Here is a 27,917-nt window from a genome sequence, read left to right as displayed (position 1 = left end):
TTAACTGACATACTTGTCAATTTTGTGAAAATAACACTTAAAAATGTAGTCTCTTAGCAATTTTCAAATGTATAATAGATTATTAACTGTAGTAGTGCAAGAGATCTCCAGGGTTTATACTTCCTAGCTAAAAATTATTACCCTTTGACCGTCTGCTCTGACCCCCAGCCTTTGGTAACCACCATTCCATTCCATATACCTATGAGTTCAATATTTTTAGCTTCTACTTGTAAGATTATGTCATTTTCGTCTATCAATTGATGCTAGATTCTCCGTGTTGTTACAAATAGTAAGATTTACCTCCTTTTTAAAAAAATAGTATTCCTGTGTGTGTGTGTGTGTGTGTGTGTGTGTGTGTGTGTGTGTGTGTGTTGGGGGGGTGTCCTTATTCATTCAGTCATTAGACAGGATGTTTTTATTTTTATTACATTTTATTTATTTATTTATTTATTTATTTAGTGTGTGTGTGTGTGTGTGTGTGTGTGTGTGTGTGTGTGTGTGTTGGGGGGTGTCCTTATTCATTCAGTCATTAGACAGGATGTTTTTATTTTTATTACATTTTATTTATTTATTTATTTATTTAGTGTGTGTGTGTGTGTGTGTGTGTGTGTGTGTGTGTGTGTGTGTTGGGAGGGGTGTCCTTATTCATTCAGTCATTGGACAGGATGTTTTTATTTTTATTACATTTTATTTATTTGTTTGTTTTGTGGTGTGTGTGTGTGTGTGTGTGTGTGTGTGTGTGTGTGTGTGTGTGTGTACACGTGTGTGGAGGTCAGGGGACAATTTGCAGGAATCAGTGCTCTCCTACCACCATGTGATTTCCAGGGACTGACTTTAGCACCTCCCCACCGAACCATCTTGCCTCAGGACACTGCTTTTAAAGCAGCAAAACTTAAAATGGCCTCCCAAAGGTTACAGACACCATCTCTTGCTTGCTCTCCGTCAGCTCTCATTTCACTTGCCTTATTCTTCCTATAATTCTGGAATTCTGATCTTCTCCCCTAGCCTCGAGCTGGAAATCGTGTGCTTCCCTCATCCATGGTGACTGGGCCATTCACTGAGCCTCAAATTGCTCCTCTCTTCTGGCTGTTCCTAGAGGAATCAATATCAAACTCATTATGCCAACACCGGTGGGCTCTCAGACCATTCGATTTTGCACTGCAGGCAAGGCTGTGATGCCTCTTCCTCCATTCTTCAGTATTTCACAGACTGGGTCAATTTGCTTAGCTTAAAGCTGGGGGAAAAGGAAATGTATCACAAACCCCTTCCCAGCTCCATGTTATCCAGGATGATTAAAGAGTGATTTTAGAAAAAATTTCTGTTCTTTTAACAGAGGCTAAGAGGGATGTAATAGTGCAACAACTGCTTCATTTTGAAATGTAGGGTTGTCATGTAAACACTGTTTCAAAACGGAAAAAGTACCTTTTCATACTCATGAAAAGTGACCCCCCTCCATGAATTAGACCGGACTCCAACTCATAGGATTCACAAGTATTTTATAATATAAAGAAAAATAAGTAAAATTCATCATAGACTATAAGCATAGCACTTCAAATTTTAGAATGTTGGTTTCTATGTGTATTCTCACATATATTCAAAATAGTCCTGTGGAGTAGACAGAGCCAATATTCTTTATTTACCCATTTTATAGATTAGGGTAAATCTATACATCTAAATGGTAAGTGGGATAAAGACCACTCAGCTCATCATACTAGAGTAGAATCAACGTTTTCTGCCTTCCTGATTAATATATGCACTGACAATGGACAGCACTGAGGTATAGAGTCCTGATCTAGCAATCAAAGGTCAGGTGTTTTATTGTCTGAATAAATTATACAAGTTACATTGAAGAGTAGGTTGATTGGGTTGGGGAAGAAAAGAATTTGAGTATAAACAGAAAGAGTGCTGCTCCACTCTCAGATAACGTATTTATTGATGCCATTAAAATGAAGCTAAATGAAGCATTTTTAGCTGGCTCTCACTTCACTTTATCTAAAAAAGAAACACATTTTCCTGAATACAATAAAATTTAAGTTCATAACATTAATAACATTTCACTAAAACCAAAATAAATTGTTTTCTTCTAGGGCAATAGTCAATACTTTACATTCTGTCCTAGTTTTTTTTTTTTTTAATCTATAAACGAATGTGACATCCCTTTTAACTACATAGGGCAAAGCTGTCCATAGCACACTCTGCTCCCTATCAGATTGTCTGAGAGGAGATCACTGTCCTAAGCAGGGACAGGATGTGATCTTTCAGGCTGGAGCACTAAGGGCTTAGCCAGAGGAATTTTGTTGATTAATTTTACTTCAGCAAGAAGGAAGCTCTTAGTGACACTGGCTGAGAATAGTCATCCTGTGCCACAATCAATCAAGACAGAACAAACATCAAATCTATTTTCTCTTACTTTCCTTACTCACAAGGACTGTGAGTGAAAAGAAAGGCCAGGATTCGATGCATGCCAACCTAATTATCAGTCCAAATGCTCCAAATTCTCAAAGAGTAGAAAGTTCTCCTCAAGAATTTATCAAGATGGTAGTTTTTGTTTTTGTTTTTTTTTTTTTAATCACATTTATATTCCCTACCAGGAAACTCCTACATATTTATTATGGAAAATCAGGAAAATATGCTCAACTTTTCTTGTTAAGATGAATTTGGTTTTACAATAGAAATTTATATGTCCTGTCTTTTTTCTTTAAGATTTATTTTTATTTCTATTCACGCATGTGTGTGCACACACACGGGCATGCACAATCATACACTCAAATGCTCCATAATATTGCAGTTGTCATGTTGGCCAGAAGAGGGCATCAGGACACCTGGAGCCGGAGTTACAGATAGTTGTGAGGCCCCCAATGTGGGTGATGGAATGAAACTCAGTCCTCTCAAAATGAATATTATGTACTCCTAACTATTGTGCCATCTCTCCAGCTCCTATGTTCTCTATCTTTACAGGACACCAAAGAAAGGGCAAATGGAAACTGCCTGAAATTGGCTTTGGAGTGGGACAGATGTGTGTAAGAACAAATGTATTTGCAATATAGATACTATGTGGGATATCAGGCCCCCAAAGAGAGCGAAATTTCACAATCAGTGTATACTAGAAAATGTCTAAGGCAAAAGGGTAGAATATTAATCATGAATATGGCACAATGCAAGGGAAAGAGTGCCTGCAGTTCTCAGCAATTATATGATTCTTTTAGTAGAAGATCCTCAATATTAAATAGCCTCCACAGATACATCTGTAAACAGTATTTCCATCACCATATTTAATTGAACCCTTGATAGACTGTTGATCATACGGTTCTAGGTGAATAGCCATTGTGACAAGTGCTGGCTGTACAAATCTACCAGGAATGTGACCAGACTCAAAAAGTCATCTCACATACTGGGTTCTGCACTCATTCAGCTGGATGCAACATGCGCATGCCAAATCACACTCTACATTGCACAATGGACTATTATTTATTAGACACACAATATATTACACCTTAGCTTATTATACTAAACAGATTTAATATGATCCGTAGGAAATGAAAAAGGAAGATGTTGATCAAAGGGCAGAAAGTTTCAAGATAAATAGGATGAAGTTTTAGTGATCTGTTATACTACATAGAGACCACAATTAGTAACAACATGCTGTATTATTAAGTTGCTTTTAAAAGATTTCAAATGTTTTCACCACAAAGTTATAATTATATGAGGTAAGAATTTGTTAATGAACTTAATGTAATCATTTCACAATGTGAAGATATACCAAAAGTCATACTGTACCCCATATATATGGAGATATACATATATGCACACACACACACACACACACACACACACACACACACACACACACACACATCCAATGGCTATTTTTCAAAAGATTAAAAATCTAGAAACAAAATGAAACTCTATTTTTGTGATTAATGGTTCCCTCTGTTTGCCAGCTTGTGGTGTTCACTGTTAACACTGTGGTGATGAGGGAGGCATGAAGGATGAAAGGAGGTTTCATGGTCACTCCCATTCACAATCAGTGTAGATACTAGAGTTCCTCAGTCCTATCTATATTTACTTTTCCATGTGCTCTTGGCCATCTCCTAAAAAATGAAGTGACAAATGAGGGGTTTTTAGTAGAAGACCAGACACTCAAGTTCTCAACAAAACCACCAGAGCAGATACCTTCTCCATTTACCACTTGATGCTTTCCATGCCTTCACAATCTAGTTTTCTATAGGGCAGAATAATCCACGTAGTTACTTGCATTTAAAAGAGGCACATGTTTTAACAAATGAGTAAGTGGTACAGCGAAAGAAAAATACATAGTGGGAGTCTATTTGATCAGGTGCAGGAAAAAGACTTTTTTCCTTTCCTGTCTTTTGGTACATTAGATTTGAAACACAAACCTAAGAGCAAATCTCAAATGACTGAAACGCTTATCCTTACTTTGCCAACAGGAAATTAACTTACTTTAATATTTAGACCATTGTCTCTCACAGGAATGCCACAAGAATGCCTTACATTAATCAAGCTAAGTGCCCTACATATTAAAATAAATATGGTGTAATTGGTGGCTTTTAAATATTCAACAAAGAATGTTTTCATAAGTTCTATTAAGTAATTTACATTGTAACACACACACACACACACACACACACACACACACACACACACATTTTTTCCAATGGACTTCCATAGAGCACAGTTCCACTGGGAAAGCCTTCTGAATGCAACCTTACTCACCACAGAAGAGATCAGGAATTCCCTATTGATAGAAAGTTTTAGAGAGATAAAGTTAATTTTCTGAGCCTAGTCAGGGCTGAAGAGTAGAGAGGGAGCCATTGACCATTTGGTCAGCAATATGGAAGGTACAATGTGAGATAAAGTAAATGATTAATCACTATCTCTGTCAGAAATATAAAATACTGCCAAGGTGACCTGGAAGTCATCTTTTCAATGGCATTTAGTGGCTTCAGTTGAAGTTCTATTTTACCTCTCTAGGGAATGTTATTGCAAAAGCCCTATGTGATCCTTTTGCCCTGACAAATGATGTTGTTTTTTAAATGTTTCTATACCTATGTAATAAGAATATAACTGCTAATCAGTGGCACTCTACAGTGATACTGGACCAAGATACAGATGACTGGGAGTTATCACCGTGTGTGTGTGTGTGTGTGTGTGTGTGTGTGTGTGTGTGTGTGTGTGTGTGCAAAATCATGATGGCTGTGGTTGGTTATATTATGACTTATACTAAAGATAGACACCCCCCCATAAGTGTTATTAAAGCTCTTTCAGCAGGTATAAAATTAAAATCTATGGATAAGAAAGAATTGTGTGACAATTTTCTACAAGTAGATTTATTCTTAGCATTACATCTTTGTTATACTGGCAACATTCCAGGTATGGTAAAACACTCAAAGCTTCAGTATAATATAAAAGAAGTCACTTCTAGGAGTTCAGAAGTTTGAGATGTTTCACACACCACCACTGTGAAGCCATCTCAATTTCATACCAGGAAAATTTCTAGGTGCTAATAAAAGATTACTCTTCAAATACTCTTCATCTTGTTGGAATTTGTTTGGTTTTGTTTTCATTTTACCTACTTACAACTAAAAATTTCCCAAGAAGGAATCACAAATACTAGAATAAGGTGTTGGTAACATCAGAATAGAAGTATACTACATGTGACTAGGCTGTGAACCTAATTTTCCATATTTATGGTTTGAGAGGTTAGAACTTCTAGACTAATATGTGTGCTATTACATAATAAATATAATGTGAATCACATATGTTTAAATTAAAATTTTCATGTTGTAACACTTGAAAAAGTTTAAAAAATCAAGCGAAATTAATTTTCATTGTATTCATTTAGCTCAGCAGAGCCAAATATCACTGTGCTAGCCAGGCTTCAGGTGTCAATGCATGTTTTTATATCTCCTATACTGGCTGAGGTCGGCCTAATCAGTGTATGTATTCATCAGCCAACAAAATTATTCCTGCTGTGGGATGGTCTGTATGTCAAATTGCTCTGATTGGTCAATAAATAAAACACTGATTGGCCAGTGGCCAGACAGGAAGTAGGTGGGACAAGGAGAGAGGAGAATTCTGGGAAGCGGAAGGCTGAGGCGGGGAGACACTGCCAGCTGCCGCCATGACCAGCAGCATGTGAAGACACCGGTAAGCCACCAGCCACGTGGCAAGGTATAGATTTATAGAAATGGATTAATTTAAACTATAAGAACAGTTAGCAAGAAGCCTGCCACGGCCATACAGTTTGTAAGCAATATAAGTCTCTGTATTTACTTGGTTGGGTCTGAGCGGCTATGGGACTGGCGGGTGACAGAGATTTGTCCTGACTGTGGGCAAGGCAGGAAAACTCTAGCTACAAATGGCGCCCAATGTGGGGCAAGAGTTTCCACCTAAAACCTGAGAAAAGATTCTAAAACAGAACTAAAAACAGCTTCCTAATTGTCTCTCTCAAATGAGCAGCAGCTGCCAGTTTGAGTTACTGGCGGGTTCCTGGCGTGTGCGCTTGACCTGCAGTATGGCGGGAATGAGGCCTCTGCAAGTGGCACATTAAGCTGCATAGTGGATTTAGCCTTTGCTAGTACAAAACAAAAAGAGGTTTCTGGGCTACACACTGCTTGGATAAAAGCATAAACCCAGGATGGCTCCCAGAACTGGCAGAAAAGGTACCACCGCCATGTTGAGAAGCTGAAGTGGGCGGAGCCAGCAGCCGCAGCGCCGTTTCAGGCTTAAAAGGCTGCAGTTTAAGCAATAGGCTCAAGGTAATATAAAAAATAAGCCACGTAAAGATGGCTACCACACAGAGAATCTGGATTATGTTCTCTTTGATATTTGTAACTGAAGAAAAACATTTGATTGCAAAAGCTGTTGAGTTATGCCAAAATGTGTATTTTAAAGATACCTTGACTTTAAAATTTGGATATAAGGATATGTTGCTTTGGAAAAGAGGCTCTGCTTTTGTTTCCACAGAAAGCCAGAGGCTATGGATTTGTTCCAGATTAAGATACATCAGGTTTGACCAGCCAAGACCACCTGAAAGATCTCTGATGACACCATGGCCCAGATGATTCAACATCCAGAATCGTTTCAAGGCAACTGGCTCAGATGATACAGCCTCACGAACTACTCCATGATCCTTAAATTTTCTTTGTGTCCCCATAAGATACAGCGCCCCCCTCCAGCAGGAAGTAGTAAGAGAAGCTACGCCCAAATCCCCAAATATACCAAGCTGGCTTTGGAGATGTGTTAAAGTTAAAACCTTCCTTTTGAAAAAAAGAAAAGGGGAAGTGCTGTGGGATGGTCTGTATGTCAAATTGCTCTGATTGGTCAATAAATAAAACACTGATGGCCAGTGGCTAGGCAGGAAGTATAGGCGGGACTAACAGAGAGGAGAAAAGAAAGAACAGGAAGGCAGAAGGAGTCACTGCCAGCTGCTGCCATGACAAGCAGTGTGTGAAGATGCTGGTAAGCCACGAGCCACGTGGCAAGGTATAGATTTATGGAAATGGATTAATTTAAGATATAAGAACAGTTAGCAAGAAGCCTGCCACGGCCATACAGTTTGTAAGCAATATAAGTCTCTGTGTTTACTTGGTTGGGTCTGGGTGGCTATGGGACTGGCGGGTGACAGAGATTTGTCCTGACTGTGGGCAAGGCAGGAAAACTCTAGCTACATATTCCATCCCAGAACATTTGATTAAACATGATCAATCATAGAAGCATTTTCAGAAGTTCAAACATGGCAACTAGTTCCAGTCTTGTAAGCCAATTATTTCAATAATGACAATAACATAGTGATCTAGACTAAGCCTGCTGGGAGACAGTCCAGAATAGTGGTCTCCAAAGTTGGCTACTGATGCATGAATTCTTCTTAAGAACTACAGGAGTAGGGATGGTATCAGAGAATCTACCTTCAGACGTTCAACTTTCATATCTATTCTCTCCCTAAAATGGTCCACATTAGAACAATTTCACCCAAAATGCTAAAATTAAGCATTATTTTTTCCAGTTATCAACAATACTAATCACTAATTTGTTTTCAATAGAAAACAATAAACCTAATTATCATTAGTGGATTCTTTTAACTATAACTGGATGTTCTCCAGCACTAAAAAATATTTATACTGGCAAAATTTATGCATAGAAATGTTATTTTTCAGTTAAATTAGTTTAAAACTTTTCTTAGTATATTGTGTATTATCTTTTCCAATTAAAATCAATTCTCATTTCATCTTAAAATTACCTCATTATCTATATTACATTTATAAAAAAAATGCTACTTAGTTTTTAGCAACATATAACCTTCTATATAATAACATATAGTTGAAAATTTTAATTCTATATTCCAATAAAGGTCACTATGTACAATCAACAATTCTCATAAACTCAGCATCAATGTGCTAAAAGCAAATGCATATATATTTACCAAAGGAAGCTACACACAGCATCAGATTCAATGATTCATTAGGCACAATGTCAGCTATATATTAATTTAAAACTACATACCAGAACAAAAATAATTTATTAATTCAAATAGATAAAATACATCACCATTATTTTAATCTAATATTTACCTTGTTATCTATCAGGAAGTATTTTTAATTAATTTCTCTATGGTTTTTGATAACCACTCTAAAATATTTTATTGTTTTTTTTCATTTTGATATTCTCAAAAGTAAACCTGATTTGGCTAATTATCTTGATGTAAACTGTGCTTTTTCCAACTAAATTATAATAGAATATTTTCTATAAAATTATTGATTCAAATCTGTAGTTTTAAGTTTTATATTTAAAGTATATAGTAAATTCAAAGCAGTTTAATAAAATTATTGCTTTGGCAAGCACATATTGATCTATGTATTTTGATTCTCCCAATCTTTAGTAAGGATAGTAGACTAAAATGAATTTCCCCAAGTCAAAGTATAATTAATCAAATAATCATTTGATAAGTATTGATAAAGCTATCCTGATAAGCTTCCTAAAAATTGAAAACATCAATTGCTCCAATGCATCTTTTCATAAATCATGGGGTCCTTTGTTTTCATGAAATTAGAGATAGTATTCAAGTTGTCTATTAAAATTTTACTTATTATTTTTTTAAATCATTGAAAAACGTTTTTAGTTCAATCATGTTTTTGGTTCTGTCTTCTATTTTTCATTAGTATATATTATACACAATAGGTTTCATGAACACATAAATGGAGATATTGTTTTTGATCATATTTACCCATTATCCTCTTACCTCCCTCACTTCTGTTGGTTCCCTTACTCCTCTCAAGTAGTCCTCTTTCTACATTCACGTCTCAAAATCTTTTTTTGAAAGATCATCTCACTACATACCTGAAGTTGGCCTGAAGCTGAGGTTGGCATGAAACTTAAAATATCTCTGCCTCTGTCTTCCAAGCCATGGAACTACAGATGTGCATCATCACTTCAGACTAAAAAATGGTTTTTGATAATAGTCACTGTGTGGTTTTTTACTTGTGACTTAAATATGCATTCTATTTATTTTTAATTACCTATATGAAAAGCTACTTGAGTTCTCACATTAGTAAACATGAAAAATAAAGGCTAAGGACATTGCTCAGTGGCAGGACACCTTCCTAGTTTATGTAAGACTTTGGGTTCAATTCCACAGTGGAATAGAAGAAAAAAAGGAGCATTAGAAATATAGTGATCCTCGGAGTCAAGAATTTCTCAAAGTGCTGTTAGGTGGCGCATTTTTAGCAGGTGTGAAGACCACTGGTAGAGAACAGTCTCTGAAAACCCGGAAAGAAAGGAAATGGGGCTAGGTTTTTCTGAAAGGTGAAATTTTATTTGATTACTACTTGCATTTCAAGACATAGCAGAAACCACTATGATGTAGTGCATGTTAACTCGTGTACACATCTTTCCAGGGTGTTAAGTAGTTGGGAAAATTGTGGTTATGCACTAGTACTGTACTTACTCGGTTTGGTCATTAGGTGGCAAATGTACACCATTGATGAAGTCCTTTCTCCATCTTCCCAGGTCCTGTAGAAAGGAAAATAATACTTACAGATGGGACAATAAAGATTCACTGATGTGGACATACGTGGCTTAATTGTTGTATATATATAACATAGCAGCAGTACCAGGAAACAAATCTGGAGTCTCTCTGCCAAGGACAGCAGCTTATTCTAACCATCTCTGAGAATTTCAGAAATGACCTTGTTCATGACTGTGGTCTATTTTTGTTAATAAATTAATTAATTAATTTTATTGGTACATTTACAATAATACAAAAATAATATGTCTATGATACAATACAAATTAACTATAAAAATCTAATCCTATATAGCTAAACAGTTTGTATCTAACACAACAAAAACAATGGCAGTGTCAACTACATGTATGATATTCCAAGCACAATGCTAAGCATTCCATTACACAAAAATTCTGAAAGGTAAGTGCTATGTATGTATGTTTTCTATGTTTACTCCTATGTCACAGGTTCAGAAGGCAGAAAAATGACTGCACATCACTCAGAAGTAAGTGCCAGAACTTGGATGAAGATATAGGATACATTTCATATTAAATTTCAATACCTACCATCTAAGTACTAAAGTATGACATTTTGGTGGTGGATAGATATGCATATCTATGTATGCATTTTCCTTTGTCTAAACACATTTCTATTTCTATGCTTCCATGTGAATTATATCTATGACTCTGTACATATGGATGCGTGTGTACACAATCATGTGTCCTAAATATGTCTTATAGATGTTTCTGGTAATTTCCACACCTACATTCATATGGTACAGTCAACTGAGGACAGTTGATAATTGTTGCTCTCTCAAAGAGACTGAAAACAAAGGCTAAAAAACATTAAAACCTATGAGTTTGTTTTAAAAGTATTTGTATGTCCATTATGTCATCAAAAATCTATGTTTTCACAATATAGATCCACATGTGTCTGTGTGTATGCAGGTCTGCTTCTATTCATAGCATGAAGTCCTACATGCATCTATACACCCATTTTGGCATATGTGTATATATTTATGTATGCATCTGTTTGATGTATACACAGAATTTGTACATCATTAAAATCTTAGGAGACCATATGTAGATCACTGTGACAGAGTACGTGCAGCGACACATGTATGCATTAACGTGTAAGGAAGTATCTGTACATGTGTGCATTTACAAGTCTGTATATGATTGCAAATGTATTTTTATGTATTTTGTTATTTTTAAATAAATATGCATATCTCTTTAAGATATGGTTTACCTAGGCATTTTTATGTGGGAATGTATGACATCTAAGTGCATTTCTGCATTTGCAATTATATTTATGTAAACTAGTGCATTTATAGAGCACTATGTGCACAAGCTTGCAAAGATTCTAGTGCATCTCTATCCAAGTGGGTACAAAAGTCTAGAGAACTGTTTCTGCATTCCTTATATTTATCTCTGCATTAATCTATGCATACAATGTAGTATTTGTGTCTGTGTGGACATGTTTTTCTGATTACCTATGTTCATCTATGTAAGCCTCTGTGCCTCTATCTGTGTATACACAGGATATGTGTACATAAGTATACTTTTATTTTCTTGCCAGTAATTCTCTTGACTTGTATCTTATAACTTTTTTCATATGTATCCTTCAGTGTTATTTACATATTTATCTGCATTGTGTACATGTATGTCCATGTGAATATCTGCATGTCTACATAAGCATGTTGTATGTTAGTACTAATGTGCCTACATGCAAATTAATGAAATTGTGTGATGCTGACTGAATCAGTGCATATATGTGTCAATGTTTATGTCTCTAGGTAGGCACATTAGATGTGAGAATGGAGTAAGTATGTATAAGAATTGTGGATGCCTATAAAATGTATATCTTGGTACACGAATTTGTTTTGTGCATGCCTCTATGGTATAAATGTCCATCAGTATTTGCATTAAACATATGACTGTGCACAAAGTACCCAATTATGTATCTTTGAAGCCATGCTGTATACTCTTGATGTGGTTTCACATAATTTTATATCTGTAAACAGAGGCTTAATAGATACATCTGTTTCTGATTGAATCTGTGTACCTCTGTGTTTGTATAGGTATGTGCTTATGGAACAGTGTTTGTATACTGGTGCATTGTATTCTGCAAGTTTATGAGATTGTTTATACAACTCTGCCTCTGTACACATTTCTGTGCCATCTCTATATATAGATATGGGTATGTACAACTCTGACTCTTTGTACATGACTGGATTTGTGTGAATCTGTTTCGGGATATCCATGCATTGTAGCACACTCTTATTAATTATTAATCTCAATGAGTTTCTGTAAAAATAAAAATATAAATATGCTTGTCTACATACACTTTTGGGAGCATCCCTGTGTCTGTGTGTCTATTTGTCTAGTTCAATGTTTCTGTAAATGTGTGTATCAATATGCAAATCCTTGATCAATTTACCTATATATACAACTCCATAAATATATGTATTACTATGCATGTAGAAATTTCTTCATGAACCCATTTTTGTTTTGTTGGTGTGTGCAGACATGTGCTTATGTATCTCTGTCATAGATATGTGCTTATGCATCTGTATGTATACCCATATGTCTTGATTTGTGTGCATTTATGTGTGTGCATGCTTATTTACATGTTTTAATGATGAGCAGAACTTTTTTGCATATGTAAGTATGAGCATGTTCGTATAGTTGTTTTGATCACAATTATGCCCCTGTGTGTGTGTGTGTGTGTGTGTGTGTGTGTGTGTGAGAGAGAGAGAGAGAGAGAGAGAGAGAGAGAGAGAGAGAGAAACTTGAGGCATATGAATATCAATATATAAAGAGCTAGACATTGTTAGACTTTCAGTATAGTATGGTGAGTTTTCTATCATGAGATGAATCTCTAAGTATGTCAAATTTGGGGCAAGTTACTGTATCACATGCATGGTGTGGATTACGTCTCCCTAGGCATAGCTTTATTCTGAATCATGGTATGTGCATAGTGCATGAATCTAAGAAGAACATGGAGACGTTAATTTCTGGGCTGCTCAGTGCATCTCTGTGTGCTAATACAAGGCTAGATATGGTCGGGCAAGGTGAATTGAGTCTGGGTGTGGTAGAGAAAATCTGTTGAAAAGGCAGTCTCTTTGTATTTTAGAGTTTAGAGTAACAAGTATTCGTGTTGTGTGATGTCATTCTGAAAGAAATGTGATTCTAGGTGTTATGAAAAAGAATGGGGTGGCTTGAAGAGTTAGTAAGTTGAAGACCCTCTGGGGGAATTTCTTGTGGTGCTGGTCTATGCCTAATGGAGTATGTGTGTGAACTGTAAAGTTACATTCTGTGTCCAAGGAGGCAAGGGCAACCTGCTGAGGTAAAGCCATAGATTGCAGACTGGCTCTATGAATTGTGTATTATGGGTATTGTGCATTTGGTGTGAGGTCAATGTGTTTTGTATGGTGCCATAGCTTTCATGACTATAATTTTCTAAATGTGCTCAAGTGCATTACAAGTGATGTTCATTGACTATAAAGCATGTCCTTATGTTTCAGGGCAGATCCAGATGTTGGAGCATATCACTCCAAAGATGCTATGTTAGAGAAAGCCAAGCTTTACACTTTAGATTATGTTGTCTTTATGTAAAATCAACAGGGATGAAGGGCCTCAAGTGCAGGGTTCATCCTACACGTAGCATGTCATTTCTAGTGATTGTGATCCATTCCGGTTCTGTGTGTTATGGAGGCAAGCCTGAAATGCGTAGGTTAACTCTAAATGTGGTATGAGGTTTGCTAGAGTTCAAAAGAGTTTGGCTGAATAAGTGTAAGCTTGAGGTATGGTGGAGCCTGTGCTGTGTATTATACTGTAAGTTCAGTCTAAATTAAGACACAATTCTGTGTGTTGTGAGACACACCAATTGAGTGTATCATGAATTGTGGGCCTTTTTGTTAGGTGTTTGCTGACTGAGTTTGTATGTTTGCCCATTAAGGTGCATGTGTCTTACTGCTTAGGTATCAGTATCCTTACGTACTGTTTCCATGCATATGTTGTGCATTTCAGATCATGTACTGATGTGGCATGATTCGAGACTGTGAGGAAATTCTGCATTTTTGAGGCTAAACATTGTGTAATTATGCATTGCTTAGACAATCTAATACAGGCTTAGTCTTGTATGCTGTGATTTGGTCCTAGGTTTTTCAGAGTGAGTCTAGATATAAGGGAAGGCCTAGAAATATGGAAACTGTGGGACTATAAGGAGTATCCATAAAATTTGAAAGTATTTTGTACATTATCAAATGCATATTTCTTTTGGAAAGTTTGCCAGGGCATTGTTGGGAGTGAGCAAGTACACTATAGATGATGCCCAGATGATGAGTCAAGAGTACTTGTGGGGTAAAACTTTGCTGTAAAAGGCATGACTAGTGAAGAGTTATTTGTAAAACGTGGTATAGGTATTGATTCTGTGGGTCAAGTGTGAGTCCTACAGCAATTCTGTGTAGGTAGAAACATACTTTCTTTATAAAGCATTTATATACATTTCAGAATGGTTACATGCATTTTGAGGTAACTCTGTACATGGGAATTCAATCTTATTAGAAAATTTTTCTGTCATAGACTATGTCTAGCTACCATATCCTACATCTATATATTATGGAGCTAGTCTACACATTGTGAGATTTGTCTCTCTTGTGTGCCAAGACAATTTGTAGATGGGGTTGTATGTTTAGGGCTATTCTTCCCAAAGTAGGATAATCGTACATTGTAGAGTGGGTTTTTCTGTTAAAGAAGAGACTTGTATATTGTAAAACTTACCTGAGACTTATAGGTAATATTTTTGTGTTCAGGGAGGAGTTTCGATAGACATTGCAGATTCACTCTAGGTCTTGTACGGTGTTTTTGTAGTAATCTGGATCAAGATTGTCTTTTAAGGCAAATCTATCTGTTAAGATAATATTGAGTGCACTCTAGAGCAAATCTCCACATTTGGTTAGCTTCAGCATTGTAAGGTGGTACTTTTTATTTTAAATTTATTTTTTGAGAATTTTATACATGCATACAATGAAATATGATCATACGTGTCCCTTATTTCTCCCCTCCAGCTCCCCCAAGGTTGCTCCCAGTGTGCTCCCTCCCAACTTCATGTCTTCTTCTTTGGGGGAGGGTTGTATGTTATGATGGAACTATGTGGGCTATCCCAATAGCCTCATGTAATGAAGCATGTATGGTATATTAAGTTAGCTTTGTTACTGGTTGGTTAGTGTAGTAGTTAGGAAAGAATTCACGCACTATAGCATTCATATGTTCAGGCAATACAGGATGTTGTACAGTGTTTCTTAGTGCTGTGGTCAGTGTCTGTGTCTGAAGCTCTAATGGTCATGTTACATTAGGAGGCAAGTATTTGCTTTGTGGCAAGTCCCTGCGTTGTAGAATTATATTGTGTAGAGGAGTGAAATACAATACTTTGCATTTGGAATTTGGGTAAACTATGTATTGTGAGACAAGACTGGGTTTTTGGTTTGTTTTGTTCTAGGGGTTTTGTTTTCACTTCTTTTGATGCTGTTTGAGGTTTATTGTTTTCTGGCTTGGCTTGAAGTACTGGGGAGGGAACTTAGAGACTTGTATATGTAAAGCTTTAAAAGTGCTGTACCACTGGGCTACATTCCCATCCAGCAAGTCTGTTTTGTGTGACATATCTTAGAACTGTTGGCCACAAGTGGGGGAGGGGAGGCAAATCTGTATGTTTGAAGACAGGAATGTTGTATTTTGAGAAGTGTTTCTAAGTTGCTATGTTATGCTGTATGGTTCTGTGGAACTTGTATTTTATGGGACATATTTACACATTATAAGACTACACAGGCCAGGCAGTGGTGGTGCACGCCTTTAATCCCAGCACTCGGGAGGCAGAGCCAGGTGGATCATTGTGAGTTCGAGGCCAGCCTGGACTACCAAGTGAGTTCCAGGAAAGGTGCAGAGAAACCAAATAAAAGAAAAAAAAGACTACACAGAAGTCTTAGGAGAAGCTGTACACTATGGATTGTGTGCTGTAATGCACTTTGAAGTTCTGTGACACATTTCTGCATGTTATAGGGAGAGCTCTGTAGCATTGTAATATTCTGCATTATTTGGGGGATTGCCTAAATTATTGTGCTATAAGTTAGATCTAGGCATTGTGAAATAAATGTGATTTATAAACTGGTACTAAAGGAAGGAAAATCCATCTTATACTGTGTTTATGTTGGGTTAAGTTTATGTATTTCTAACCGAGTACAGGTGTTCAGTATAAATTTGGGAAGCATGATAAGAGCATGTTGGGGTGAATCTTTGTTCTGTGTAATAGACCTATCACTTGCTTTTGTGAATGTGCAGTGAAAGTCTGTGGGGCTAATCCATGCTGTGTAGAGTGAATATATGTTGTAAGCATATCCCTGTGTTGTGATATATGGGTATATCTGTATGTTCTGAGGCCATGATGTTTACAAAGAAATTTATGTGATCAAAGGCAAATGTGGATGTTATACAGAAAGTCTGGGTGTTGTCAGGTTTATCTGTGTCTTCTATTTCACTGTCTAGTATCCAGAATTTCTCCACTTCATGGGTTAAGTGTTACTGTTGTATAAAGTCTGTGAGTTGTGGAGCACACTCTATGTTGTAGCACATATCCTAGAGATGCCTCTATATTTTGTTTCATTTCTGTATGTAGTGAAGCGATCATTGCTGCTGAATGAATCTGAGTGTCACTATATAGGTCTGGATGTTGTGAGGCAATTCTGGGTTTCATAGATAATCTCTGTGTTGTGAGACTTGTATATGTTGTTCTCCATTTGTGTTTTAAAAGGTAGGCATTGGTGTAATAAAGGTAAAGGCTTGTTTGAAGGGCATACCATCATGTGGGATATATGTCTGGGTGCTGCTAGTTTAATCCTTTTCAACCCATTTATTTATTTTAGTGGGAGAGGGCACACACATGCCACAATGTAGATGTCGGATGTCAGAGGGCAACTTATGGGATTCAGTTGTATCCTTTCACCATGTAGGCTCCGGAGACCAAACTTGGGCCATGAGGTTTTGCACTAAGAGACTTTGCCCACTGATCTCTCTCACCAGCTGTGTTAGTTTAGTCATTTATGACAGTGTAAGCTCAGACTCGTGCCTAAAGTCTGGATGACATGAGAAAGTATGCATAATTTGCAACAAGCCTGCCAATAAGCTTTCCAATAGTGAAGCATATCTAGACAATGTAGGATTTGTTTGTATGTTTCAGTATTTATGCATTCTAATAGTCATATGGATGCTATATTGGTCCAAACATACTTTCAAAGTTAATATACATGTTATGGAGATATGGAGATATGTCTTTGAGGCATATATGTGCTTAGTATGTCTATATATTCTGAGACCAGCATGTATGAGTTTCTGTAATGTGGAGTACTGGTGTCTGCCTTCCTACTGTAAGATTCTTCTGTTTGATTTCAATTTTTTCTGTTTATTATGAGGCTAACTTTTGTGTTAAAGTGTCAAAATTCTCATTATCTGATAAGCGTCCACATATAAATAGTTTGTGGAATGTAGGACATTTTATTTTAGGGAGCTGGTTTGCATACCTAGTTGTAAGACTAGAATGGGCAATGAAAGTCTGGTTTGTGGGGACAGTATGAGTCTCGCTGGGCTAGATTCAATGTATAAGGTATCTTAGTTGGTAGGGAGTAACTCTGGGTGTCATGGGTAAACATGCACGTCACAGGATAAATTAACATTATTGCTGTTTAAGTCTTATGCAGGGAATGGCAATATTGCACAGTGTATGTATGTGAAGATTACTGAAGGCTTTTTTGATAATTGTTGTCCAAGATTTCTACGCAATCAAAAGAAAATGCTTGTGTAGTAAAAGATTTTTACAGAGCTGAGATGTAGGTGTGGATAGTATATTGTGGAAAATGCAATTGTATAATTGTGCTGTGAGATGCATCTTAACAGGCTAAGCCTAGACAGTTGGTGGAGCCCAGGTGTTGTGTGGTAAGCCAAGGTATGAATTGGGATGATACATATGTTAAGAGCTTCATCTCAATGTTTTCCAGCACTTCAGACTTCTGCTGTAAAACAAGTTTGGATAATGTAGAGGGAGAGGGGGTATATTACAGAGCTAGTCTGGTGCTGCAGAGTAGATCTGTGTCTTATTGTTGTTATTATCATCATCATCATCATCATCATTATGCAACCGTACTTTTGAGTGTGTGACCTTACTTAATAGCTGTCATTATGCCTGTGCTCTGTGAAGCTAATATTTTTTTATTGGAGAAACAATCTATATATTGTGGGATTAGCTTGGCAATTTGGGAGCATACCTGTTCATTTTGGGTATTATGGAGGGAGTCAAGCTATTTTGCACATTATATACCACTGTACTGTAAATTTTTCTGTGCTTTGCCCAGTTTCTATATTCTGTGAGACACTCTTGATATTTTAAAAGCAAAAAAAAACTGGGCTTGTGGTCAGTTTGCAGTTGTGAGTAGTGTTTCAACTGTGAGCATTTACCACATATTATGGGACAAGTCTAGGTTGCTAAACAAGTCTAGTTGGTTGAAGGCATTTGAATAATTTCTGATGTTTCTGGCTGTGCAGGGCAAGCATGTTGTTATAAAGCAGATCTGAATCTCATGTATTGATTTGGATGTCTCAGGGTGACACTTGGTCAGTATACTACAGTGAGAAAGAGATGTGGAGGTCATGTCTATGCATCATAGTGCTTTACGTGAATTTTCCCAAGTATTTCTTCATTGTTATTGTTTTGACTTATTGTTTATTTAGTTTGATTTTTGTTTGTTTTGGACAGGCTAAAACACATCCCAGGTTGGTTTTGAACTTGCTATGTAGCTAGGGATGATCTTGAACTTCTGATGCTCCTGAGCACTATGGTTACAGATACACATCACCATAGCCAGTTTTATGCAGTGCTGGGAATGGATCCCAGCACCTCTTGCATTCTACCTACTAAGCTACATCCCCTCCCATCATTATCAGCAATATCATCAAGAGTCTATGTTTTAGGATGTTGTCTGGAGATCATGTATTATTATGGGACAAATCCAGGAAATTTGAGGAAAAGACCAGGTTTCATGGAATTACTTTTATTCTCATGGGATGATTCTATTTGCATAGGGGTGTGTATAACTCTGCTATAACAACTCTTAATATGTTGAAGCACATCTACTATTTTAGAAAGTGTCCTTGAATTATCCAGACTTTCTACGTGCTTGGAAGTGTTTGCATTGTAAAGAAGATATTTTCAGAGACTAGCCATTAATTTTAGGTCTAATTAAAAGCTATGCCTGTATACTCCTGTTTGGATTTTCTGGAGGGAGCCTAATGAGTCAGGTGATAGTGGGCAATGCTGGGTATGACAGGATCAGTCTCTGTGTTTTACATGAGTCTGGGTGCTATTAGTTTAGGTGCTGTGTGCTTTGTCCACTTTCTTTATGTGTTGTGAGGATATTTTCTGGTTGAAGTAGAGTATGTTTGTGCCTTTTTGATTCTTTGCACATTCTTCATTGTCTCTTCTGATGCTAGCCTAGATTTTTGTAGAGGTAAGGAAACATTTTGTGGAGACAGCCTGTGTGTTAATAGTAAAATCTGTGTGTGTGCATATATTGCAAAGCATGTCTCTGTGTTGTGAATTTTATTCACTGATTAGCAGGCTAATCTGGTATTTGTGGTGTGACTTTGTACAATGTGAATATTTGGTCATTCCAGGACATGTCTTGATCTGCATTACATCTATGTACTAGAGAACATATCTGTGCATTATGTCTTTTGTAAAGTGTGCTTCTATGGCAAAAGTTACAGCAAATAAAGCTATTCTATGCTGCCAATCCACGTGCTGTAGTGAGATACTATTGATTACAGGGCACTTACTCTGTGTTGTATGGTACATCTGGCAGCTGGGATTCAATTTACATGATATAAGGAATGTCTGGGTGAGGTGAAATAGTTCTATGTATGGGATATATACGTGCATTATGAGATATTTAATGTATGTTGGGCAATATGCTGGTGTTCATGATGCATTCTATTGTACAGACAAGACAGTATTTCATGAGAATAGTATATTTGAATACTAAGTAGAACCTTGAGTGTTATAGGGCAGACCCTAATTTTTAGAGTTATGAAGCTAGTCTGTTCATTATAGCAAGGTTTATGTTGTGTGATGACTTCTGTATTTTGGAGAAATCTATGTGCTGTGGATTATTTCAAGGATTTTAAGCTGAGTTATTTGAGTTGCAGAGCTGATGTGGTCTACTGGGCTGGAGTGTACACACACACACACACACACACACACACACACACACACACAGAGTGGAGCATGTGTAAGAGTATTTGGTAAAAATTAGATGAGTCTTTATATGGATTAATTTCTGTATTTGTGCACTGTATTGTGTGTCATGTGGTGAGTATAGATGCTGTGTAGACACTATGTGGTAGGTGCATTTAGATGTCAGTTAAGTACAGTCAATACAGATGTAGTGGTCAAAGTATGGGTTGTGATTAGATTGTGTGCTTTATGGAGGACAGTGTATTGTGTAGGAGGTTGTTTTTAGTTGTTTTAGGCTGAATCTTACCATTATTGTCCAGTTTATAGCATAATATTAACAATAGCAGTATCAGCAGATGCAAATAACAGCAATTCTTTACCAGGTACTGGTAAAGACTTTATAAGCATTAACACCTTTGTTCCTCTTAGCAGCTGTCTAGCATAGAAATCATTATTATTTTAAATTTGCAGGTGAGAAAAGTCACAGAGCAGTCAAAAAAAACTTTCTTAGATCATAAAGTTAATATTGATGTGTTAGGGATTCCAGCCTAAACAGTTGGATCTCTGAGTTCAAGCTTCGTAATAGAGAGTTGGTCTAACTGTGATGAACCAAGTTTTGTGTTCTCTGTTTTGGGCTTATATGAGCCGAGGCTTATCTTTGCTTTGTGCCACAATGGGCACAGTGGGCTAGTTTTTTGTACTGTAAGCATGGCTTTGCTTTTTATGCGTCTAGTTGCTTAAATGCAAGCCTGAAAGTTGTATAATGACTTTGCATGGATGCTGTTTTGTGATAAAGATGTAGTGTATTTAAGAACATCTGTGTTTAAGGGGATAACTCTGCATGATAGGACTTAAGCAGACCTTAGAAAGCTATGCTGGAGTGGGGCTGGAGAAGAGGCTCTGTAGTTAAGAGCACTTGCCACTCTTTTGGAGGACCCAGGTTCAATTCCAAGCACCAAAAGGGAAGCTCACAAATGTCCATAGCTCATGTTCCAGGGGATCTTAAACTCTCATCTGCCCTCTGTGGGTACCAGGCACATATATGATGCATGGACATACATGCAGGCAGAACACCCATATGCATAAAATTTAAGTTTTTAAAAAGTTAATCTGTGTAGTACAGGGTATGTGATTATATGTGTGAGAATGTTTTAATATAAATCAGATTTATGTTTAAGTAATGAAATATAAAGCATATAGTTGTTTATGAGTCAAACATAAAATAAGAGTAAATGTTTTACAGGAGGGGTCTCTGCATTAAAATGTGATGCTCTAAACTTAGGAGTGTGCATTTAGGAACACATTTGTGAATGGCATGGAAATCCATGTGCTTTGGGACAAATATCTGTGTATAATGGGATGATTGTCAAACAGTACATAATATAAGTTCATGGTATGTATATAAACTGTATGTCATGGATTTTGCTATGTAGGGTAAAGCTGGGTATTGTGCATCCAGTCTACGTGTTGTGAAGTGAATGTGCACATAGGAAGTAAGCATAGGCATTATGGACCATTGTAACTTCTTAATTCCATTGTAAAGTTTTATGTTGTGAATGGCATCTAGTTTAGTGTGCTGTCTGTGCTCTGTAGGGTATAAAGCATGTTTGAGTGTTGTCTGTATGTAGTATGATATTTCTGTATGTTCCAGGGCTAATCTCTGTACTGTGGGCAAATCTATGTTGTTGAATTATTGTAGATACTTAGAATAAGCACCTTTGCTTCAGTAAAGATGGCGGGGTGGAGGAAAGTGGTAGGTGACAGTAATGTAAACGAACAAATTTAACAGTTTCTAGGTAACAGGCACTCTACTACTATACTAAACATAGCTTAACTTGTTTTTGTATTCATGATAATCCTTCAAAGCAACTATTGTCACCTTTGTTTTACAGATGAGTAAATTAAAGAACAAAGAAATATACTTACCTGTGGTGATACAATTAGGAAAGGATGGAATCTGGAGGCAAGCCCAGGAAGCCTGGGTCCAGAGGCCTTGCTCTTAATGAATATCAAGCTGTATCTCTGCTGTCAGCCAGAATTGTAGCTCATTGATATGGTAAAGTATGTCTGTCCTCTACAATGAAATCTTTGCAAGTGGAGTTAATACATGTATTATATATGTAACATATGTATATATGTCTACACAATTGCTATTTACTTGCATTATAAAGTAAGTGTTGTAACTGCACAATGTAAAACAACTCTATGCATTCACGTGTATGTCTATAACTTTTAAGACATATGAATTATGATTGAGTATATTATAGGGCAAATCTGTGACCTGAATGGCTTATCTGTACATTTAGGGTATCACTGTTTGAAAGTATTTATAAAAGTTATGAGGCAAGTATGTATACTAACAGTAGATTCTGTGCATTCTATTAGAGTTCTATGCATATGCTAGGCACATCTTGTTCTGTAGGTAACAGTGAAACAGTCTGGGTGCTTGTGGTAAATCTGAGAGTCACTTAAACACTGGTTTCATGTGTTTGGGGGCATGTGTCTAGACTGTAAATCCACTGTAAGAAGTGTTGATTTTGTGAGATGAAATGTATAGAAAATACACTGCTGTTAGAGAATTCTGAGCATTGTGGCAGTGGAGTGTGGTCTTCTGAGATGTGTGTTCACATGTTATAGTTTACACCTGGATTGTGGGTTGAGTGTGGATACTGTGGGGAGGGAACTCAAGTACCTTAGAGAGTAATTCTGCAAATCTGGAATGTGTGGCAAATGAGTGCCTCTGAGGCAGGTGTTTGCAATGCAGGTTTGCAATGTATGTTTATCATGAGATGAATTGGTACATTGTAGTAAAACTGTGTTTATTAAATTAAAATCTTGTTTAACAAGGCATGATCTACGTGCTTCGGGTTATACTTCTGCATTGCTATGTGGTGGAGTAAGCATGCTCAGAGCTATTGGGAATGTCTCTGTACCATAAATTCAATCTATGTTTCATGGGATAAATGTGCACCATGGAAGGTGTGTGTGTAGTAAGAGATAAGCCTGTGTCCTGTTGGAACGATCTTTGTTACATGGCATTCGTTTATTTGTCAGAGGGATAGTTTGTTTATTGGGTGAGTTTTTGTGCCAAGGCAAGGGATTTGAGCTGTGTTGTATGTCTGTGTTCAAGGAGAAACTATGTGCACTATGTGGTGAAGCTGTGCTGTGGACAGTCTGTGTTCTGTGGTGAAGGTTTCCATGATGTGACAAGAGTCTGTGTGTTGTGGGCAAGGCTGCTTGGTTTTGCAAGGGTTAGAGTGATGTGAGGGAGGTCTGTTTCACAAGAACTTCATCACCCAGGAGTTCAGTTGGTGGAGCACACATGGGACGATTTGCTGTGGGAAGAGGCTTGCTGGGGGGAGTACTTAAATTTTCTGAGGGGAATCTATGTGCTTGGGAAGAAATCTGTGTTTTATAAATGAAGTCTGTATACTTTGTGTGTTCTTGACAGGATCTGTGTGATGTGAAGATGAGCTACAATGTTGAGATTTTCTGTGCTATAGGCACTGTCTCCACAGTGAGACAAGTCTCATCATGTGAAGCTGATAAATGTCCTTTAGCTTGGTCTCTGAGTTGGAGAGAACCTGTGTTTATCTAAAAGAGCCCAGTGATATGGAAGGGATGTAATAAGGGGCAAATCTTTTTGCTGTGATATACACGAATGAGCCTCAGGGGTAGTGGAACATTCTGCTCTAGGTCATCTGTGTGCTATGTGAGAGGTGTTTGCATTCTGTGAGGGTAAATACGTGTCTCTCATTTGGTCAGTATGGGTATTAGGACAAGTTAGTTGTACAATGCAGGCAGAAGTCTGGTTCCAGGCATTTTCCTTTAACATCTACAAATAACAATAAAGAACATTTTTTAACAGTTAATATGAACTACTTTTCCTACATGTGCTGTTATTATTCCCATTTTACAGCTGAGGAAGCTGAGGCACAAGAAGACTAAGGAATTATGCTGTGGTCATGCAACTGGCAAAAAAGAGATAGAGGTTTGAAACCAGGCCACCTATTTCCTATAGGCACACAAGGACATTTGGGACCTTAATAATTGGAAAAATATCATGGTCACGGGTAAAACTACAGACTGTGATTGTACTGGGAGGGAAAAGAAAAGAGAATCTCAAAGTCTTCTGAGGATTATTTAAAAATGCAATGCTCTGTGTACAATAACAGTCGCAGTTTAGGGAAAGAAAAACTGACGTCATGTCTGTGGAATACCTCTTCCAGCCACTAGGGCCCCCAAGATTCCTCCCAAGGCCCCACAGCTGCATTCTGCCACTGCAGATGAGGCAATGCACATGCTCTGGCGAGCTCCTGTTGCCAGGGAAACCAGCCTCAGTCATAAACAAATCACAGCCTAATGTCGCCAAGTCAGGAAATGACTGGAGCTGTGTCTATGAGCCAAAAGAGTCCCTTGCAATAACAGCAGGCAAAGAAAGCAGCCTACTACTTACCTTCCTTTTCCTTCCAAAATCAGAAAAGGCCAGTGGCTGTGGTTCGAAGTTGCTGGGTGGGAGAAAAGCTGTGCTGGAGAGTAAAGGGTGCAACAGAGAACAGCAGGTGATTTTTAACTGTCAAATACTTCTGTTACTATTTAACTTACCTCCTAGTAAAAGCTTCCATGTTTCCTGTCTTGACCCTTCCACTTGCAGCACAAAGAAATGGAGCATAGTGGTGTTTTCCTGTCTTGAAGAGATAATGACAGTGGTACCACCTATCGAGACTCATCTCCATCCTTTAAATTCTGAGATCATATTAGTTCTAGCGACATAATTGAAAACATTTATTCACCTCATACATTTCTTACATTTCCCTCTAGAAAATTCCAGGAACTAAATCCACACAGCTTTAATTCTCTAAATACCTGAGGAACAGAAATCCTTAGGATAAGCATTGACCCCTGAAGTACTTTCCAAACACACAACTGGAATGTCAGGAGCATCCAAAAGGAACAACATTTGGAATAACATCTGGATCAGTATTCTATGTCATTGGATTCACCAACTTCTAATTTGTAAAAAAATAATAATAATTAACATTTTAACTATTTAACACACACACACACACATCCTGTTTGAAAATAACTGTTCTAAACTATATACAGCTAGGATTCTTGAAAGGAAAAAGTCTTAACATGATGCTTTAGCAGGCTGCTGGATGTAGCAAGAAGGTAAAAGTACTATTATGGAATGTAACCATCTTGAGTAAAGAGAAAATGGCTGACCTGTGGAAAGCTACACCCTATCTAACAGGAGAAGAGCTGTTGACACTTCTCATCAGAGGAAGAAGGTTGTGTTATTCAATACATAATGCGGAAACAACTGGTGACCTATTTGGAAAAAAAAACACAAAATTAGATCCCATTTTATACCATACATATGAAATGAATACTATAAAGATTACAGAGTTAATTGTAAAAATGATGTATTAATTAAATTTCTAGAGAAAATACAGGTGAATGTATATGTGCAGGAATACCTTAAAAAAGAAAGAATACACAAAAATAAACTGACAGATGTACATATTTTAAAATATGAAGTGCCCCCCAAAATTACCATAAGTGACAAAACTAGGTAGATAATGACTTAATATTTTTATCACATATGGTAAACAAATTAAGCAAGATGTCTTGACAAGGGAAGAAACTTGAAACTGATTCATACCATTTGATCCATGAATTCCACGTCTGAAGTTTTTCCTAGGAGGAAAGGAACAGAGAGTACACAAAGATTTATATGGAAAGATATTTAGTAAATCATTTATTATAGCAAACAGCACATTTATACACTTATTATTTGGAGTTTAGTAATACTCCCATGTAGTCAAAAATTCTGCATTCCCTAAACACATTCCTGTGAGATACTTTAAAATATGAGAAATTATTTCTAAAATATATTTAATGATTAAAGCAGAATAAAGACTTCACATCTGATCCTTATTTTATATTAAATGAATATTTGTCTGTATATAATTGCATATATGCAGAGAAAAGAGACTGACAGCAATATGCTAAGGTTATGGCATTGTGCATAATCTTTATAGTCACCTTTTATCTTTCCAAATTCTATACAATACTGTATTTTTATAACAAAGGGATAATAAACATTATAATGAGTTATTTTAATAAACATAGGAAAGCTATGAGAGTGCAGAGAAGAAAGTCTAGGAACAAAGACAATAAAAAGCAAATATTAAATAAATAGCAATGGAAGATTACACGGGATTAACTCATTATCCAGCACAGTATGATTCCAGCATTATTTGCATGTTAGGATGTATAGAATTTCTTATACAAGATGGAGTCCTGGAAATGTTTCTTCACTACACCAGAGAATGGTCACATGTCCCTGGATGCGTCAGTCACTCTTTGCCGCAGTGCTCTGCTGATGCCCCCCCTCCCTCTACCTTCACCATGCAGCTTCCTTCCCCTGAAAAACATGCCCCCCAGCAGACATGTTCAACGTGGGGAATGGCTTATCTTTGAGGACTTTCTTTCGAATAAGCTTTTTCATTCTCATATTCCTCTCTGATTGTGGTTTTGTCATCTAACTCCAAAGCCAATCTGTCTTTCCCTTTTCTTCTTCCTTTTGGGTCATGTGTCAAAACCAATGTGAATTCCAAAGAAATTTGAAAATATACGACTTCACCTCTTTTTTCTGTTATCTTACAGTAATCAGCCTAAAAGAACACACACAATTTCAGGGATACTGAGAAGCAAACAGAAATGTTGTATCCATAGGAATCTCTGCTACGTTCTCACATTCCTTTTCAAAAAAAAAAAAAAAAAAGCACCGAGAACATTCTAGCTTTACTGTACAACATGACACGCAAAAAGCAAATGGATTTTTACAAATGAAGGCACAGTCACAATATTTGCTATTTCTTTTTCATGATTTTCACCCCACAACCAAATTTTAATCTTCCCTATTCAATACACATTCATCTCTCCTCCAAAGCAATCAGTCTTAATATTATAGTCTGCTTCTTCATATCATTTCCTATGCAGACATGTCACCGCACCGCCGTCGTCTTAATTAAAAACAAGTAGAGTACAGTATCCTATCCTCCACTGCAAAATATTTTTGTCATGTTCTCCCCACAGCAAGAAAATAAACCAAATCCAAGAACAGCTTGAATAATGAATCAAAGCTATCATTTCATCATGTCTAATTCAAACATCAAAAACCTGAGACGTCATTTTAATGTCTTTAATAAATCCTATTTTGGGGGGCGCATCTTACAAAATTTACAATTAATGTGTGTTCTGTATTTCCTTCCATTGAGTCATTCCTCATTTAGTAAGCAAGCCTTAAACTAGGAAAGTGAACATGGAATCTTTAGAATATAGCCCATTTTCTTGGTGCTATGGACTAGACAAATTCCTACACAGTTCTATGCTATCTTGTCCCATCAAAATGCGTCACTTGCTTTAGAAGGCAGAGCCTTAGCAACTATTTTACGAACGCTTTCTCGGCTACTTACCAGTTGCGTGCTCTCTGTCTCTTCATCAGCTCTGAGGCTGTCGCACTGAAGGAGTGGGAGGGGAAAGCAGCAACGCAACAGCCTCTTGAAAATAAACTGCACTGTGAAGAAGGGATTAGCCCAACGGCAAGAAA

General features: G+C 37.0%; 1 long non-coding RNA gene across 4 annotated transcripts; it reads right to left on the bottom strand.

Moving 5' to 3' along the window:
- Nucleotides 1-622: 622 nt before the first annotated feature.
- On the bottom strand, nt 623-27,917 carry LOC114704015. 4 transcript variants are annotated; one of them, XR_005089995.1, is made up of 7 exons: nt 27,784-27,917; nt 25,965-25,999; nt 24,756-25,630; nt 22,226-24,134; nt 14,806-14,932; nt 9,965-10,029; nt 623-1,092 (listed from the first exon to the last, which is right to left on the bottom strand). It is a non-coding gene; the product is annotated as an uncharacterized LOC114704015 (long non-coding RNA). The 4 variants fall into 4 exon arrangements; XR_005089993.1 differs by lacking the exon at nt 14,806-14,932 and having other exon boundaries at nt 625-1,092; nt 27,784-27,915; XR_005089994.1 differs by lacking the exon at nt 623-1,092 and having other exon boundaries at nt 8,836-10,029; nt 27,784-27,916.

This window comes from Peromyscus leucopus, chromosome X (assembly GCF_004664715.2).
Source record: "Peromyscus leucopus breed LL Stock chromosome X, UCI_PerLeu_2.1, whole genome shotgun sequence".
In the NCBI taxonomy this organism is placed as follows: Eukaryota; Metazoa; Chordata; class Mammalia; order Rodentia; family Cricetidae; genus Peromyscus; species Peromyscus leucopus.
Note: the sequence above shows the minus strand (reverse complement) of the source record. Positions and strands in the feature narration are given on the sequence as shown.